The following is an 18024-nucleotide window of genomic DNA, read 5'->3' on the forward strand; positions in this document are numbered from 1 at the left end:
GACAGGGCAGGCTAACCTCTGTACCAAGAGTGCTGAAGTGACTGTCACAAAGACTGGAGGTGGCAAAACACAAGAATGTAGGACTAAAACACTCTTTGCTGCCATGTTTGGAAGGGGGCCTGTCACTTGAACACAAAGCTGGCTCATTACGTTGCTCTAGCTAGGCGACTTGCCCCAGGAATCCCCTGCATCTCCGGAGGACCAGGGTTTCAAACAAGCTGCTCTACGCACTTAGCATCTGCGGGGGTGCTGGGATTTGAACTCGAGTCCTTGTGCTTGTCCTCACCTACTGAAGTATCTCTCCAAGCCCTTAAAACATCCTTCTGCAACATTTTTGCCAATGAAATCACAAACATCTGTGTAGTTTGGATAGTGAAAGGTTAGCATCTTATGTGGAGCCCAAGAGCTCGCTTTGAATGGGTATCCTAACCGGAAAGTGCATTGAGTTGTATGGTCTTTGGATCTGGCAAAATTCATTGTGTGATATTTTATGTTTGTTGATTAAAATTAAAAAAAATAATAGTCCAGGGTTTTAAAAACTTTTCATGAAGTTCTACAATGAAGGAAAATTATATCGTCCTTCTTTAAACTTATATTCAGTATTTTAAGGCATGCAGCCCGAGCACATCACAAAATGGTGATCACACAACTTCCAAAACCTGTGGTGGGCATAGGTATTCCTATATCTCTGGAGGCAAGGAGACACTACGTGCACATTTTCAAGGCAGAGGTAATATAAATTAAGACTGAAAATGCCGCTTCTCTGTTCAACCAATGGTCCGCACAACTAGCTGTGTGAACTGACGTTCCCAATGGAAGGCAGGCTACCTCCTCAACCTGCACCACATTCCATGACTTTTAAGTCTCAGGAAAATCTGCTCGCTGTCTACTGGGAGGCAATACAGAAGAAGTACTTTTGTAAAGAGTGCCAAATGACCTCTTGGCTGGTCAAATCGGGGAAAAGGGAATCGGAGCCTTGGATTCACTTCCTGATTCAGAGTGACTCACCGAGTAACTTTGCTTAACCTCTCAGCAGCTGAGTTTCAGAAACAGGAATAATATTTGTCAGCTTAGAAAAAAAATCTTGAATCCGGGGACAGCAAATCTGGCTTTTTGTGCACTGACACATTCGCAAAGCCATTTCCACCAAGGCTGGGTGTCTAAGGCTTCCAGATCACCTCCCTGAACGCCGCCTTGTGCACTGAACTCTCCTTATCCTGCCCTGAATCGCACTGGAGGTTGCCGTGGGGCGTGTTCAGCTTGTCGGATGGGCTGCATCATGCCACCTGCCCCGACTGCCCGTGCCAGGGTGCTTGTCTGCTTGGTTGTCAAGGAAGACACAAGTCAACAGAAGAAGGGAAAGTTCCGTAAGATGGGGAAGAGGCCTTCTCCTTGGATTGTGACTGTGGGGGATGTGACTGAAGTTACGAAACAGCCTATCTCAAAGGATTCCTCTCTTCCCCTTTCCCTCACGTTCTAGAGACCCCCATCTCAGAGGGAATACAGAGTCCCCTGCCTTGCTGTGCTTGTTATCATCCCCCCCCCTTCTTAGGTGTTCTGTAAGCTTCTGGGTTAGTTGGTTTGTTTCTGTTTTTGTTTGTTTGTTTGTTTAAGGGCTAGTTACTTAAAATGATTGGCCCGCTCTTCTGATACCTGTTGCTTGGCTTCTCAGGGTTGTCCTAACAGTCTCCCGGGTGGCAGTAGTTACAGCTCACTGAAGCCACTGTGCCGTTCTAGGCAGCTTTCTTCTAACATGGCCGGTTGGTGAGCTGGAGCTTGGGAGATTTCAGTGCACAGCAGATCAGATCTGCATCTTCCCGGGAGTGCGGCTGAAAGCCAGCAGGGTCCGCCCACCCGACAGGAGAGAAAGCCTGAGTCCAAACTGAGGCGCGCTGGAGGAGAGGAGGGCTGGAGGGTTCCTGATGGGACACTGCTGTATCTGACGGGGATCTCAGATCCGGGCTCTTGGTACTCACAGACTTCCCTCTGTACAATTCCACTTGGGTCCTTCTCTCAGGGCTCACTGCCCTCAGGGCTCACTGCCCTCCGGGCACACAGGACCGGGCCGTCTGCATTCGCATTTATTTCTCAAGAAAATATGTACACAGCACAGATATTAGACTGACAAGTGGCCAGGAGTGACTCGTGAGGCTAGGGGGACATAAAGAAACCAGGAATCTCGGTGTGGAGAAACGGTTCAACGGGTCTGAGTGCTTGCTTCAAAGTAGGGTGACTTGAGTTTAGAACCCGTGCATCCTCAGTGAAATCCAGGCCACTGTGATCTCGGCTCCCTCAGAGGGGAGGGCAGGAGAGCAGAGTGCGCAGCTTCAGTGAGAGACCCGAAGGAGTACGGAAGACAGCGAGAGAGCAGGGTCGCTGATGCTCTCTCTGACCTCAGCTTGTGCGGACCTGCATATATACCATACACACAAACCCACCCGCGCACACACATACACACATACACACGCACACGCACACACGAACAGGACTGACACTTTGCATCAAGATTTTAAAATCTAGATCTCCACCCCAGAACACTGAGGCAGAACTTCTAGGAAAAAAATCTTGTTTTATGCCAGCAGCACCCAGCTTGCTTTCCTTAAAACAAACATTATTTTGCACTACCCAAACAGTTTCAGGTTCGAGAATCGCTGCTTGCTGCACACATCCCTCTTTGAGAATTTCATTCTCTGAGTTAAGTCTATCAAGTCTTTCAAAGTTTTCCAGAAGATAGCAAATTTCTTTCGTGCATGTTACCACAAAATAGCCATAAAAAAGTTTAATCTGTTTATATTCCTCGTACTAAAACAGAAATATTCAAACACTCCATCACAGCATTGAAAATACTATTTTCCACTTGATTTTTTTAAGGTTTATTTAGTTTTTAGGTTTTATTTATTTAAATGATTTATTCTTTATTTTTATTCTATGTGCTTTGGTGTTTTGCCTGTGCTAGGCTGTCAGATCCCCCGGAACTGGAGTCACAGGAAGTTGCGACCTGCCGGTTAGACCCGTGCCCAATGGAAGAGCAGCCAGAGTGCCTTAACTGCTGAGCCATTGCTCCACACCGGGTTCACTGATTTTTATTTAACGTGTGTGGCAGTGTCGTCTGCGGGGTTGGCCGAGCACCACATGCATGCATTACCGAATGTGGCCAGGAGGGGGAGAGAGATGCTCTGTTGTGAGCCGCCGTGTGAGTGCTGGGAACGGAACCTGGGTCCTCAGGGAGCCACGTCTCCAGGTCCCTTCCTGATACTGTTTATTTATTTGTCTGTTTAAGTCATGGGTTGGCTGCCCACGTGCAGGGGTCAGAAGGCAGCCTATGAGCGCTGGTTCCCCCCTTCCCTTCCACCTCCTGGGCTCTAGACAAGCAGCTCCGGTCACCAGGCGCCTCTGCAGGAGCCTTGCTTCACCCACGAGGGCACCTTGCAGGCGCTTGAGCTTTTAACGTGGACCCGGACTCCCTCTCTTTTCTGGGCTGATCCCTTGAACACGTTGTAAAAGTGCATGTTTATATTTGAAATAAAACTAACTTCCCTGTTAGCAGTGACCTGTTTGAGGTGTGACCTGGGAAAGGATTAGCTGCAATTCCTTTTTCTTCTGAATCTTTCAGAGAATTTGTGGCTAGGCAGCTTCCTCCTCTTGACAGTGAGCAAGCAAAAGTGTTTAATTGGAACCGAGCACAGGGGATCCCAGAAACATCTACAAAAAAAAAAAGTTTTTTTTTTTTCCTTTCACTGTTACACATTCTGTTAAACAAATATTTTCTTTAAAAAAGAGAGATGGTGAGGTATTTTATCTGTTTATACTTTAATTATGAGCTCATGTCCTTTCAGTGCAGGGCTGTCCCACCACACGGCTGCCTGAAGATGTACCAGAGAGGAGAATTTGAGCAGCAGAAGCTGGAATGTGGCTCCAGCAGTTTCCTTCCTTCACCCCCTGCTCCCCTTCAACTCTCCCCAAAGTCCAGGTAACTCGACTTTCTCATTTTGGTTTGTCTGTAAAGCCAAATGATTCTTTTCTTTTTCGTGCCAGCATCCTCGTATCAGGGGCCCCTAGGAAGTGTTTGAAGGATAGTTGTAGACCGGCGTTTACTCCGGGAGCCTCAGACTTTGGAGATGCCCTTTGAATGGTGACGGTGTCAGGTGTTCCCATCCCTGGGGTAAAGGTGGAGGACGGAAGAGGAAGGCTAGGTACCTTACACAGTGAGTCATCAGCTTCCCTGGGAACGGGAGCCATTTTCTCTATCCAGTCACTGCAGGCTGCTTTTCCTCCTTGTTTTTAGACTGAGCTTTGTGTCCACTGACAAATAATTCCTGACTTTAGAAGCTGCAGAGGAACACACACAGGCACATGCACATCCCTATATTTTACACACACCTTTGCAGCGGTGCAGCATTATCCCTGTTTTTTGTTTTGTTTTTTTTTCCCCTTCAACTCATTTTAATTAGCATTCGTACCAGGTCAATACTGGTTTCCCTGTTATGCAAACCCACACCCATGCTAAGCGTCTCCAGGGTTAGGAACACGGTGATAATATGACTGTTTGGTTTCGATGTTTGTGTGCAAGGAGCCCCAGGTCATTTTCAGGAGAGAGAGATTGACTCCAGGAGAGCTTTACCAAAGAAGTGACCATTCCTGCCCCCTCAGCGGTAACAGCAATGACAACAAAGTACAATTAAAAAAATCAAAAGTGATGGAATATTAAAAGCTGACAGTGGTTTCATTTCCAGGCAGTCAAGAAACTCGTGAAGCTGAAATTTCAGTGCACTGAGTAAGTGACTTCAGGAGAACTCTGGGCTCTCGGGGAGAGGAGAGGAGAGGGTACAGCCCATGGAAGCATGTCATCATCTCCACGACAGCCAGGCTACCCTGCCCTTGGAAATCTCCGTGCTTGTGCAACTGCTTCCAAGATGTGAGTGCGTGCATTGCTGCTCCTGTGCCTTCGGGGTGAGAGCTCTGCGGCTGTTCTCTGCTTCTGTCCTCCTCTGCTAATCCTACAGGTGATGTCCGCCCTCCCCAGCATCCTTCTAGCCCCTCCTCCCATCATGACAGACAAGAAGAGACAGAGACAAAGACTTTTCACTGAAATGCAAGACAGACACCTTCAAAGGAAACTTTAAGAAAACCCATTCATTATTTTAAGTTTTATTATTATTGGTGTGTGTGTGTGTGTGTGTGTGTGTGTGTGTGTTTGTGTACCGGTGCATGCATGCCTTAGCTCTACTGTGGAGGACAGAGAACATTTGAGAGTTGGTGCCCACTTTCCAGCTTGGGTTCTGGGTCTCTAAATGAGCTCACAGGCCTTGCAGGATGGAGGCTTTATCTGAAAAGCATCTTCTTTATTTTAATAGTTTATATATTTTAATTTTACGTGTATAAGTGGTTTGCCCGCAGGTACGTCTGTGCAGCTTGTGTGTGGAGTGCCTATGGACCCCCTGAAAGTAGAGTGACAGGTGGATGTAAGCTGTCATGTGGGTGCTGGGGGGAAAAACAGGGACTTATGTCAAGCTCAAGAAACCCAGTCCCTGACTATTTATTATATAAAGAGACCTTTCTTCCCTGCAAAGTAGGACCTCCTTCTCGGTGCCCTACATCCTCAGGCTTGCACTTTCTATCCCAAGCAGCTGCTAGAAGGCTTTTCCTAAACAGTGGGGCTCTGGGTTACTTTACAGGAGGAGTTTGGACAGCAACACACAGTTTTATCTGGGCCTGGTCAGTCCTGCTCCCTGGTCACAGGCAATGCCTCTCAGAGAATAGCTTTGGGGAGGGCCTCCTATCATATTCAGTTTTTTTTTCTTTCTGGTTCATAATTACAGTTTTGGAACTTTTATTACAAATTCAGATTGCACGTCAAACATCTCTCTCCCTCACACCCCCTGAATTCCCTTATCTTAACCCTCACCTTTCCCATTACTTCTCTCCCCCAGACAGTTTTACTTCCACTTTCCTGTCATAAATATGTGTGTGAGCATGTGCGGGAGTTTGTGCACACATGTGCGTGTGTGATTTTATGTGAAATCTAGGACCCCCAAAACCAGAAACTACACACAATACTTAAGCTTGCAAGGAACTGTCTTTAGGGGAATGAGTACAGAGAACTTGGAGATTTCAGGCATTTATCAATTACGATGTGTTACCACGTGGCTTTTAATTTACACAGATCTTCTTTACTTTAATAAATATAAAATATCATTAATATTTTTTTAAAACATCATCAGGGAGCTGAGGAGATGGTCCAGTTGGTAGAGAACCTGAGCTTGGATTCTTGCCTGGGTTCCACATGCAGGCCAGGCATGGTGGCGTGTATCTTTAATGCCGTGGCTGAGGGTACAGAGACAGACAGATGCTCACTGGAGCTCACTGGCAAGCAAGTAGAGTCAATGAGTGAGTTCCAGGTTCAAGGGGAGTTCCTGTCTCAAATAAATACATGGAATGGAAGACTACTGACACTGACGTCCGGCCTCCCTGTTTCTGTGAGCCCACATACGCGTGTCTGCACATACATACGTGTCTACTCACACGTATCATCAAGGTCGGTGGTGCCGTTCCGAGGTGCTTGTGTAACATATATGAGATTATGGGCCTGAAACTCAGGACCATGGACACACGAAAACCACTTAAAAGGATGAAGTAGGTGGACCCGAACGATTTTAGAACGATTTAACCCCCCCTCCAAAGTGAATGTGAAGCAGTACAAATAGAACCCTGCATTGCAAAGGATGTTATCGCCTGCAGGTGTTCCGTTGGTGCAAAAATCTCTCTCCATTCTTTTAAAAACGTTGAAAGATAAAATAAGGCGAAGGGACTAGAGTGAGAAAACTTGCCCTGCAGGTAAAAAAAATCTCACTATCTTGGAGCCATCTAGCCCCGAGGGCCACCAGACCTCGGAGTCCGCAGCTCAGTGGCCTGGAACTGCATCTTGCCAGCTGTGGAAGCCTGGAGTGCCTCATGGCCTCACCTGAGAAGAGCAGGACCTGCCTGAGGAGGTGTTATGTAGATTAAACGAATAACACATCTGCGATTTTTAGTCAACTGTCTGGCACCTGTCCGCGTTGGTTGCCTTTGTTTTGAGTTGGCCGGGTGACAGGCTAGGGAAGGGCGGCATGCAGCCCTGACAAGATGAGTGAGGAGCTTTTGGCGGAGGACTCTCCCCGGAGACTGAGACGGTGGGTGCTGCCGCTAGAAGAGCCTGGGAAAGCCCACTCTGGAACTAGTCTTTGGGAATGGATTCTACAGCCCAGGATTTCACGACAGGCTCCAAAAGACAAGGTGCTGTGGGTGTGAGATTAATTGTCACACAAACGGGCCACGTTTCAATGAATTTGAATGTATTTCTCTGATGGAATGCTCTTTTCATTTTTTTTTAATGAGCAAAGTACACTTAGAAAATCTCTTGGAGGGAAAAGCAAAAGATAAGGAAGCTTATGGCTTCCTGAAGAATGCTTCCTTTGTGACCTCATGTTCACAATGTCTTGTATGTAGTACATGCTCGATAATTACGTGTTGGTTTTGTTTTACATCTTTTAAACAACAACACTGAGAGGCCTGTTTTAAAATATTTGCGGCCTCCATAGAAGCTTAACAGTACAGCATCAACAGCGATTTAGGAAAGTTTTCCATCTAATTCTGGAGGGACTTAACCACCTGGGTTCCTATGTTAGCACACAGCTAAACAGAGAGGAGTCTCCTATCTGGGAGGCATCCGTGTGAAAAGAATACACTTGTTCTCTTTTCAAGTATCCTAAGCATAAATTGAATTTGTTTTACCGGTTCCGGAAGAAATCATTTCAGCCCACAACAGAAACTTAATCTTTTTTTAAGGTTGGTCTGGTCTACACAGTAAGTTCCCAGCCAGCCAGGGCTACATAATGAAAACCTTTCTTTAAGAAATATTCATACTTATGTCAGGAATGGTGACACATGCCTTTACTCCCAGCACTTGGAAAGCAGGGGAAGGCAGATCTCTACGGGTTTGAGGCCAGCCTGGTCTACAGAGTGAGTTCCAGGACAGCTAGAGCTACACCAAGAAACCCTCTGTGGAAAAACAAACAAAAAAATTAAAGGAAGGAAGGTCCTATATACATTAACGCACAGAGTGGGGAAGGAGGGAGGGAGGGAGATGGGGGAACCACTGTACTGGAGAATCACAAAGTGACAACCCATACCAGCATCGTTCCCTGTGGCCCAGTTGCACAGACTAGGTAACGGCTATCCTGATGCTGTTCAAGAGGTAGCCTTAAGAATACCCGTGCGAGCTGGGGAAATGGCTCGGCGGCTAACATGCTTGTCACACGTTTGTGGGGACAGGAGCTCAGATCCCCAAACCGACATGAAAAGCCAGGCAGATATGGCAGCTTCCTATAATCCCCAGGGAGACTAGCCGGACTAGCCAGACTAGCAGCAAGCTCCAGACTCAACAAGAGGCCCATCCTCAGCAAGTACAGCGAAGAGCAATCAACGGCACCCCACATGAACGCTGACCTCCCTACCGACACGCGCTTGCACTACATGTGTGTCTACATACATACGCACTCCAGACATTCATGCACATGATAAAAATATATAATGCTTTTGAAGGCTGGGGAGATGGCTCGGTCAGGAAAGTGGTTGCCATGCTAGTTGAAAATACATGTAAAAGCTGGGCAGGATGGTGCCTGTCTGCAGTCCCAGAGCTGAGGAGCCAGAGGCAGGGGGCTGCCTCTCACTGGCTGCCAGCCTACACAAATGAAAGAGCTCCAGGCTTAGTGAGAGACTTTATCTCAAAAAAAAAAAAAAAAAAATAAGACAGTGAATGATTGAAAGACCACCTGTGTCAGCCTCTGACCTCTATACACACGAACATGAACATACATGTACTGAAAGAGAGAAGGAAGGTGAGAGGGAGGTAGGGAGGGAAGGAAGAAGGAAAAGAGGGTACAGAGGGAGAGGGAGAAAACCCCTTTGATATAAAAATAACACAACAAGGCCATTCGCTCGCATTTCTGTGTGCATTTGGGGTTGACTGCTGGAAATGACAAAAAGGACTGCTCAGCTATAGTCGAAGCCCTTCATTCTATAGGAATTCTGCTGTGTTTTATAAAGCCCCCATGAGCTGAGTCCTCCTTATATCCAGCATACGGGTGAGAAACATGAAGAAGGGAATGAAGTTCACCCAGAGTTATCCAGCTGGTACTCACGGTGGAAGAGTTCAAAGCCACATAGGCAGAGCATCCTCCTCGGATCTTAGGTTCTGTAACTGGGACAGGCTTATCATGCCAGACTCTGCCACACATGCCACTGGGCTTCAAAACAGTATGTTCTGGTTTGGAAAAAAAAAAATGAGCATGAACAGTTTTTATTAGAGAGAGAACCCGAGAGAGAGAGAGAGAGAGAGAGAGAGAGAGAGAGAGAGAGAGAGAGAGAGAAAGAGAGAGAGAGCATGTTTGGAGAAGCACATCTGTGGAGTGTTTGTAGCCAGCAAACCCCAGGGGTCCTCCTGTCACCACTCCCCGGGGCTGGAATTGCAGGCCAGTGCTACTAGGCCCAGTTTTCCACACAGGTCCCAGCAATCTGAACACGTGTCTTCTACCCTACCCCTCCGATTGGAATTTTAGAGAAAATAAAAAGAGTTCTTTTCTACAGTGAGAGAATGTCAAAATGCCAAAAAGAAACAAATAAACAGTAACAACAACAAAATCCTTCCGGCAAAGGACTCACTCAATAAAATTAGAAAAATTGAGTGTTAAACCTTAGCATCCACCTGGCGATTCTGAGAAACCAGGAGCAAAGTCTGACAGCCTAGAGCCATGAAATGCATTTAAGTGCCAAGAATGCCCCCTATTGCCAGCACAAAGAAAGAAAGTGGGCCCAAGTCTGATGTTCCCCTATGAGGGCTGGATAGCTTGAGCCTCTACCAGGAAACTTCAGGTGCACAAGAGATTTCAAGCTACCACACTTCATGTCTCATCTCTCATGCCCCCTTGGTGGGAGAGGAGAAAGGCTAAAAAGAAAAAACAAACAAACAAAACAACACCTCTCCATGGCTGTGTTGAGTTTTCAGATTCTCAGTTGGTTGCTTCCTAGTGAAGTTCAGATAAACAATTTTCTTCTGTTCTGTTTTTGTTTGTTTGTTTGTTTTTTAACCTACCTGTTCTTTAAATTTTCCCAGGTCGGCGAATCTGATCCTTTATAAATCTCTGTCACTTGTTACTCTTTCAGGAAAGAGTTAACAAAAGACCTTATAAGAGGGAGTTATCCACCAGAGATAGAAAATGTCTGGGATTGGGTGGTGGTTATTTTTAAGCAAGAAGGAAAACAGAAAACAAAGAAGAAAAGAGAGAGAAGTTTTTTTTTTTTTCTTTCTTCAGAGTCCCACCTTAGTCAGGGGAGTATCAGGTGAGAGTCATTCTGAAAGGATTACCTGGCCCTCAACCCCTGGGAATTCTCAGCCTGTATTTGTTTTTTGTCTCCCAACAGAGGTGTGGCAGGAAGGGGTCATGCAGAAGGTGAGCAAGACTTTAAATGCTCCACTTCCTCACTGTGGAGTAACACGGCAGTCAAACCAGGAGAACTAAAATCTCTCTTCATTTTTTTTTAAAAAACAAACTCTTCCTCGACAAGTCTTATCTCTTTACTGGGACATCCGTTGCTACTAGAGACTGCAGGGGGATGGAGTTTGGCAAACTCCTTCAAAAAGCAAAAGGAACAAAAACTACATAGGTATTTGATGTTGTCTATAAAAAAAGACAGTTCTGAATTTAAGACTCACTGTTCTCATTTCTGGAACTTCCATGAGTTAGACCTGTACAATTTAGTTTAGTAAAGAATTAATGTTGAACTTAGTGATGGCCCTAGCTACTGGGGAGACTGAGGCACAGACTCTACCCTCTCATGTTGAATAAAAGCAATTGAGCGGTGGTATTGCACTTCAGTAAAAGCTGTTATGAACACCTACCAGTCTTCGCACAGAGTTCCAACACCAGGTGAATATGGTTGACGCAGTGCAACAAAAGGCAGGCACCTACATTTTGAAGGAGCTCGCCTTCCTTGCCTGTCAATCTACTTTTGTCACTTACTAGGATGTAGTGGCTATTTATCCTTTAGAAGGCCTTGTGTAAACTCAAGACGAGGGAAAAAACCCAGTTATACTTGCTCGGAAGTATAAGACTTTCATATCCCTCATTTATGATGAACCTAGAAACTCAAACAATGTAAGGAGAGGGTACTGGGCGTCGCCAATATAATCAAACTGTGCTCTGTAAAAGAAAACTTGTATATTCTAAAAGGATTATTAGATGAGTTGGTGGAACACTTCTTGAATACTGGAGATCTAACAAGAGCAGAATTTTAATTGAATGCGATTGATTCACCAGACTTTTTTGCTCCCACCCAGTTTGCCTCCTACGCTTACTGCTCCTTAACCCCTTTGTTGAAAATTCTCCAGTTCTAGTCAGCTTTCTAACTAGTTTTGGCATTCTCAGCTGACAGCTACTTATGGCTGTGATTGGAAGGCAGCCTGGTCCACTGGAAAGAACACAGGTTTTTTTTGGTTTTTTTTGTTTTTTGTTTTAGTAAAAGAGCTCTTCCTTTGAGTTATTCTACCATTTATAAGCTAGGTGGCTTAGGGTAGACATTTTGACTTCTCTTCATTCAGTTTTCCATGGACATATTTAGGATAACTTTAAGGGCTATTGTGACTTGTCAGTGGTTTAATGTGAGTGAAGGCTGGCATTGAGGAAATAACCCAGTTAATCACGGGTAAAATTAAGAAAACAACCGTCTTTGATGGAATTTGTGAGTAAGCTTATAATCTGGTCACGTTACTGTCCACTTCAGATTTCAGCAAATAAGTCCCCCTTGCTCTTTGAGCCCCAGTCTTTCTCCTATAGCTTACAAGGTCTATTATGCTGATTCTGATCTTGGTTCTCATACCTCTCATGGCTCTCCATCTTCCACTCTACTGGGGGCGTTGTCATAGGCTGTGCTGGCACCTTGCTGTGAAACTGCATTCATGCTGTTCCCTCTTCCCGAGCTGATTCGTTCCCTCCTTGGCACAGAGCCCACTCTTAGTCACCTCGCAACTTTTGTCCTAGTGTTTTCCAAGACTTTCCGAACCAGCCTGGACTGTGGGTTAGCACAGTGTCCTGTATTCTTCAGATACTGTACTCACCACCCTGTTCAAGGATCTCCCATCAGATGTGATTACTCTGAACACTGACCCAGTGTCTGCTTCTTTGTGGGGCCAATCACATGACTTTATGCAACCATGAGAAACACAGACACTTCTCCTGCTTATTTCCTACTTTGCACTCCTTATTCTACTAGAAAAGGAGGAGGTGGGATAGAAAGACTGCTTAAAAGTTGAAGGGCAGCTCACTGATTGGTTCTCTCCAGAAGCCAATCTTAAAGGGGCAAGCTGGATCCATAACTGCTTTTGTAAACCTAATCATAATTTAATTTACCTCATCAAGTGCATATATGGTGCGATTTTAATCACCCAAGCATGCAGGTGCGTTTACTAAAACACAGTCACACACAGGGAAATGGTGGGGGAAGCTTTTGGAAATTAGTCATCTCCAGGTACATTTTTTACAAAACTCATAGTTTTAAGTATCATCAAATGTATATAAATACTGATTACATTAACAATGGTGTTAGTTACTTTCCTTGATGTGATGACCAATCACGTGACAGAAGCAGCTTATGGAAAGGAAGGGAGGGCTTATTTTGCATTACTGTTGGAGGAAACTATTAGAACAGGAAGGCATGGCGTCAAGAGCTTGAAGTGCACGGTTGAATTGCATGCTCAGTGAGCAAGCAGAGAAGAAATGGAAGTCAATGCCCAGCTTGCTCTCTTCTTTTAATTTACACTGGAGCCCCAGCCCATGGGATGAGGCCATCCATATTTAGGGTGAGTCTTTCCACTTCAATCCCGGTCCAGAAACCTCCTCAGGATTCTAGATCCTGTCAAAAACGACAGTATTAACGACTGCACACCCATGTGCTCTAACTGGTCTGGAGTGGGCAATGTCTAAGCTAGCCTCAAACTAGCAGCAATCCTCCTGCCTCAGCCTCCAGAATGCTGAGATTATAGATATGTGTTACCACATCAATGACATCAATTTTTTTTACTCTTTTAAAAACTATATATTTTTATTATTTTAATTTTTTATTCATCACTCATACATCTCAATTACAAATTCCCCCCTCTCCATTCCTCCCAGGGTTCCTTTCTGTCTTTGTCCTCCCCCAGATCCACCCTTCTTCCACTTCCCTTCGGAAAAAGCAGGCATCCCAGGGATATCAAATGAACAACGCATAACAAGATACAGTAAGACCAGGCACAAACCCTCATATCAGGGTTGAACAAGGCAACCCAGTAGGAGGAAAAGAGTCCCAAGAGCAGGCAAAAGAGTCAGAGACTGTTGGGTGCGGTGGTGCGTGCCTGCTTTCCCAGCACTCTGAGCGGCAGAGGCAGGAGGAGCTCTGTGAGTTTGAGGCCAGCCTGGTCTACAAAGTGAGTCTAGAACAGCTAGGGATACATAGAGAAACACTGTCTTGAAAAAAATAAAAAAGTCAGAGACATCCTGGCTCCCACATGGTTAGTAATTTTTCTGTTAGCTGGGGATGGGGGGAGAGCAGGGCAATTATTGTTTATTCTATCAATTGCACTTTTTGTGCCCTCATAGCAGGCGGCTACTTTTCAGATTCTATATTCTATATGGCAGTAGACACTCACATTTCTTCTAAAGCACTATGGGCGCCATGGTGTTGCTGAATAAGAATTGAAAGGCAAGCTAGAGCTAGTTGTTCCAGGGATGTAGGTAATCAGATACTATTCTTGGAGGCTATTCTGGAGCAGAAAACCAAAACTTTCTTTTCTTCATTTGGAAATGTTCTTCATTTGGAGATCACTGTGAAAAATGTTTTTTATAAGGTATGTTATGTTTAATAACAAAGTCATAACCTGTTACTAGATCATCAGTGCCCCTCACTAATTTACCACATCTACTGCAAAAGGATGCTTGGGTGATGCCAAATTCCTGAACACTCTGCAAGTGTCCTGTGCTATAGAAGTTATGAAAAGGTATTATAAAGATTTTTTTAAATGGGAAATCAGTAAAAATTTCTTTAGAAAACTACAGTGTGCTAGAACTGTGAAGTTAACAGTTGGACTTGACCCTTGTAATGCGTGTGCTCACAATTCCAGCGCTAGGGATGCCAAGGAAGGAGGACTGCAAATTCGAAGCTAACATCACACACACACACACACACACACACACACACATACACACACATACACACATACAACACACACTCACATGTACACACTCACACACACACACAAACACACACACGCAAGCACATACACACCTTTTAGCACTGTTTAAAGGTTTACAGTAATAAGATTTTGACTTGAGAGGAAGGGGACCATAGATGTAATTCAAGGGAGGGAATATGGGAGAGCTTGGAAGGAGGAAAGGAAAATGGAAAATTGTATGATTATATTTTAGTTAAAAATGTAAACCAAATAAAGTTTAAGGTCATGTAGGAGAGGGAAGGTTTTATGCTTCATCCCATACTGTGTGTCCTCAGAACAATATCCTTTTTAGGACCTGCATTTCTGCTCACGGTTTCTATAGATCCTTCCAAGTAGCAATGAAAAATAACTTCGCTCAGTGTAACCCAAGCTACCACCAGCCACCTCATTTTAAAGAACAATAGAAAAGCACAGCTCATCATCCCCTGGTTAGGGTTAGGGGTCGGGTGCGGGGGAAATGGTATTATTGTCAAGTCTCTGATTCCTAGCCACAATTTTCTTTTGTTTTTACCTCTGAAACAATGGGGAAGATACCCAAGGTCACTGAGCCTTTCTAATGATGGGGTTGGTAAAGGACCTGGGGTAAAAGAAATTGTGTGAGTTGAAGAAATCTGTTCATGTTTTGACTTGACCCATGCTGTCCCAGTGCCTAAACAAAAACAACTTTTATTACAGATAACACAAGGTTGCTAAAAACAACCCAAGAAAAGCATGGTGAGGCATCTATATAGACAAGCTGAGGGTATCTTGGTTACTCAGACCTCATGTTGAGGTCGCCAACTTTTAACACAATGTTTTCATTTCTGAGTTAGAATAATTTGGAAAGGTAAGCCTGGTCCCATTGGTACCTGCTTCTGTGGTTAAATGGAGATTTGCATTCATCTAACAATGGTCTTTATCAAGATAGCTTTATAGTCGAGGATGGTAGAAGGAAGAATATCCCTTTAGCAGATTAAAAGCAAAGGTGATAGAAATACAAAGCGACCCATGTGACCCAGGAGTGAACTCAGGGTGTAAAACAATGCTTAGCCAGACTTCCCTAGAGTCATTTGGAATCTTGGGTGCTGTCCAAAGTCCAGAGTTCAGATTGGATTTGATAATAGCGATGGCATTGTTGCCTACATTTCAAGTTATCTTTGTCTCAGCTTACAAAGGTGACACCATCACTGTCCCTGTCCATAAGCAGGGGAGTGACAGCCCTCAAAAATGTATCTTCTGCACACTGCCTCATCTTGCCTGCCACGGAGGGCCTCCTACTGGTATCTAGTCCTGGTGTCTGTGCCCTCAGAGGAAATGGCAGTCTTTTCACTTGATTAAATCCCTTTATCTTGCTGATCTTTGGGGAGTTGCATGCCCACGGAAAGCTTACTTTCCACTCTGCTGTCTGAGACTCTAAGGTTAAGAGGACTGGGTTGGTTCTCCAAGTTAAGGATACTGTTGGCGATTCTCTATTGATCAGAGGTTCTGTAAGGCCATTCTTCAAAGTAAACTTTATCAATAATAATAATAAAAAAGTCACTTTGTTCCTCACTGTTCTTACCATCTATCTTAGTTTTCAATGTTTTATCCTGAGGTGGAGAAGGGAGATATTTCTTCTCTCAAAAACCCCTGAAGACCCACCCCCAAAATCTGTAGAATACTGAGAAACAGGTCTGTGTTTTCTAGGCCAAGAGTAAGAAAAGCATAACCTGTGTCTCCAAATGTTTAGGGTGAACTTGTAAAAACCCAACAACAACAACAACAACAAACAGGTCAACCATCAGGAAGAAGAATTGGATTAATTCCTGTGACTGCAGAACACATCTTTACAAGCTGAGGTTTAAGACAACAGAACACCAACACCAACAGCACAGGCTCTAAGATCAACAATCAGTAAATGGGACCTCAAAACTGAAAAGCTTCTGTAAAGCAAAAGACACTGTCATCAGAACAAAGCAAAAGCCTACAGACTGGGAAAGGATCTTCACCAACCCTATATCTGACAGAGGGCTAATATCTAGAATATATAAAGAACTAAAGAAGTTAAAAAGAAACAAATCAAGTAACCCAATTAAAAAACGGGGTACAGAGCTAAACAGAGAATTCTCTGTAGAGGAATATAGAATGGCAGAGAAACACTTAAAGAAATGCTCAATGTCCTTAGCTATCAGGGAGATGTGAATCAAAACAACCCTGAGATTTCATCTTACACCTATCAGAATGGCTAAGATCAAAAACTCAAGTGATAACACATGCTGGAGAGGTTGTAGAGAAAGGGGAACCCTCCTCCATTGCTGGTGGGAATGTAGACTTGTACAACCACTCTGGAAATCAATCTGGCACTTTCTCACACAATTAGGAATAGTGATTCCTTAAGATCCAGCTATACCATTCCTAGGCATATATCCAAAATATGCTCAGGTACACAACAAGGACATTTGTTCAACCATGTTCGTAGCAGCTTTATTCATAATAGCCAGAAACTGGAAACAACCCAGATGTCCCTCAACAGAGGAATGGATTCGGAAATTGAGGTACATTTACAATGGAATACTACTCAGCAATTAAAAACAAGGAAATTATGAAATTTGTAGGCAAATGGTGGGAACTAGAAAAGATCATCCTGGGTGAGGTATCCCAGAAACAGAAAGACACACACACAGTATATACTCTCTTATAAGTGGATACTAGATCTAAAAGATAGGATAAACATACTAAAATCTGTACACCTAAAGAAGACCCTGGGTGAGATTATCAGTCCTCACTTAGAAAGACAAATGGGATGGACATTGGATGTAGGAGAAAACATGCAACAGGAAAGAAATCTACCACAGAGGGCCTCTGAAAGACTCTACCTAGCAGTGTATTAGAGCAGATGCTGAGACTCATAACCAAACTTTGGGCAGAGTGCAGGGAATCATATGAAAGAAGGGGGAGTTAGTATGACCTGGAGAGGACAAGAGCTCCAAAAGGACCAAATATATCTGGGCACAGGGGTCTTTTCTGAGACTGATTCTCCTACCAAGGACCATACATGGCTATAACCTAGAACCCCTGCTCAGATGTAGCCCATGGCAGCTCAGTATCCAAGTGGGTACCCTAGTAAGGGGAACAGGGACTGTCTCTGACATGAACTCAGTGGCTGGCTCTTTGACCTCCCCTCCCCGTCCCCGATGGTGGAGAAGCCTTGCTAGGCCACAGAGGAGGATATTGCAGCCAGTCCTGATGGGACCTGATAAGCTAGGGTCAGATGGAAGGGGAGGAGGAACTCCCCTATCAGTGGACTTAAAGAGGGGCAGGGAAGAGATGAGGGAGGGAGGGTGTGATTGGGAGGGAATGAGGGAGGTGGCTACAGCTGGGATACAAAGTAAATAAACCATAATTAATATAAGAAATAAAAGTTTAATTAAAAAATAATAAGTAAATAAAAGTTAAAAAAAAAGACAACAGAAGTGTATCCTCTCAGAGTTCTAAAAGATAGAAGTCAAAATTGAGCTCCCAAGGTTTCTAGACCAAGGAGTTGCAAACAGCGTGTTCCTGTTGCGGGATCTAAGAGAGAATCTTGTCATTGTCTCTGAGCGTCTGGTGAGGGCCAGCATTTGCTGACTTATGGTGACTTGGTTGTGTCTCTGCAATCACAATGCCTACTTTTTTGTGTGTGCTAATTCTCCATGTGCCTACCTCTTAGACAGACAAGGATACCTGCTGGGCCAGCTCAGATAACCTGGCATAAGCTTCCTGCT

General features: G+C 44.5%; 1 long non-coding RNA gene across 1 annotated transcript; it reads left to right on the forward strand.

The window, feature by feature from the left end:
* Nucleotides 1–1075: 1075 nt before the first annotated feature.
* LOC132648081 (uncharacterized) lies at nucleotides 1076–6450 on the forward strand. Its single transcript, XR_009586458.1, has 3 exons — nucleotides 1076–1367; nucleotides 3837–3970; nucleotides 4734–6450. It is a non-coding gene; the product is annotated as an uncharacterized LOC132648081 (long non-coding RNA).
* The last annotated feature ends 11574 nt before the right edge of the window (nucleotides 6451–18024 follow it).

This window comes from Meriones unguiculatus, chromosome 15 (assembly GCF_030254825.1).
Source record: "Meriones unguiculatus strain TT.TT164.6M chromosome 15, Bangor_MerUng_6.1, whole genome shotgun sequence".
Classification (NCBI taxonomy): domain Eukaryota; kingdom Metazoa; phylum Chordata; class Mammalia; order Rodentia; family Muridae; genus Meriones; species Meriones unguiculatus.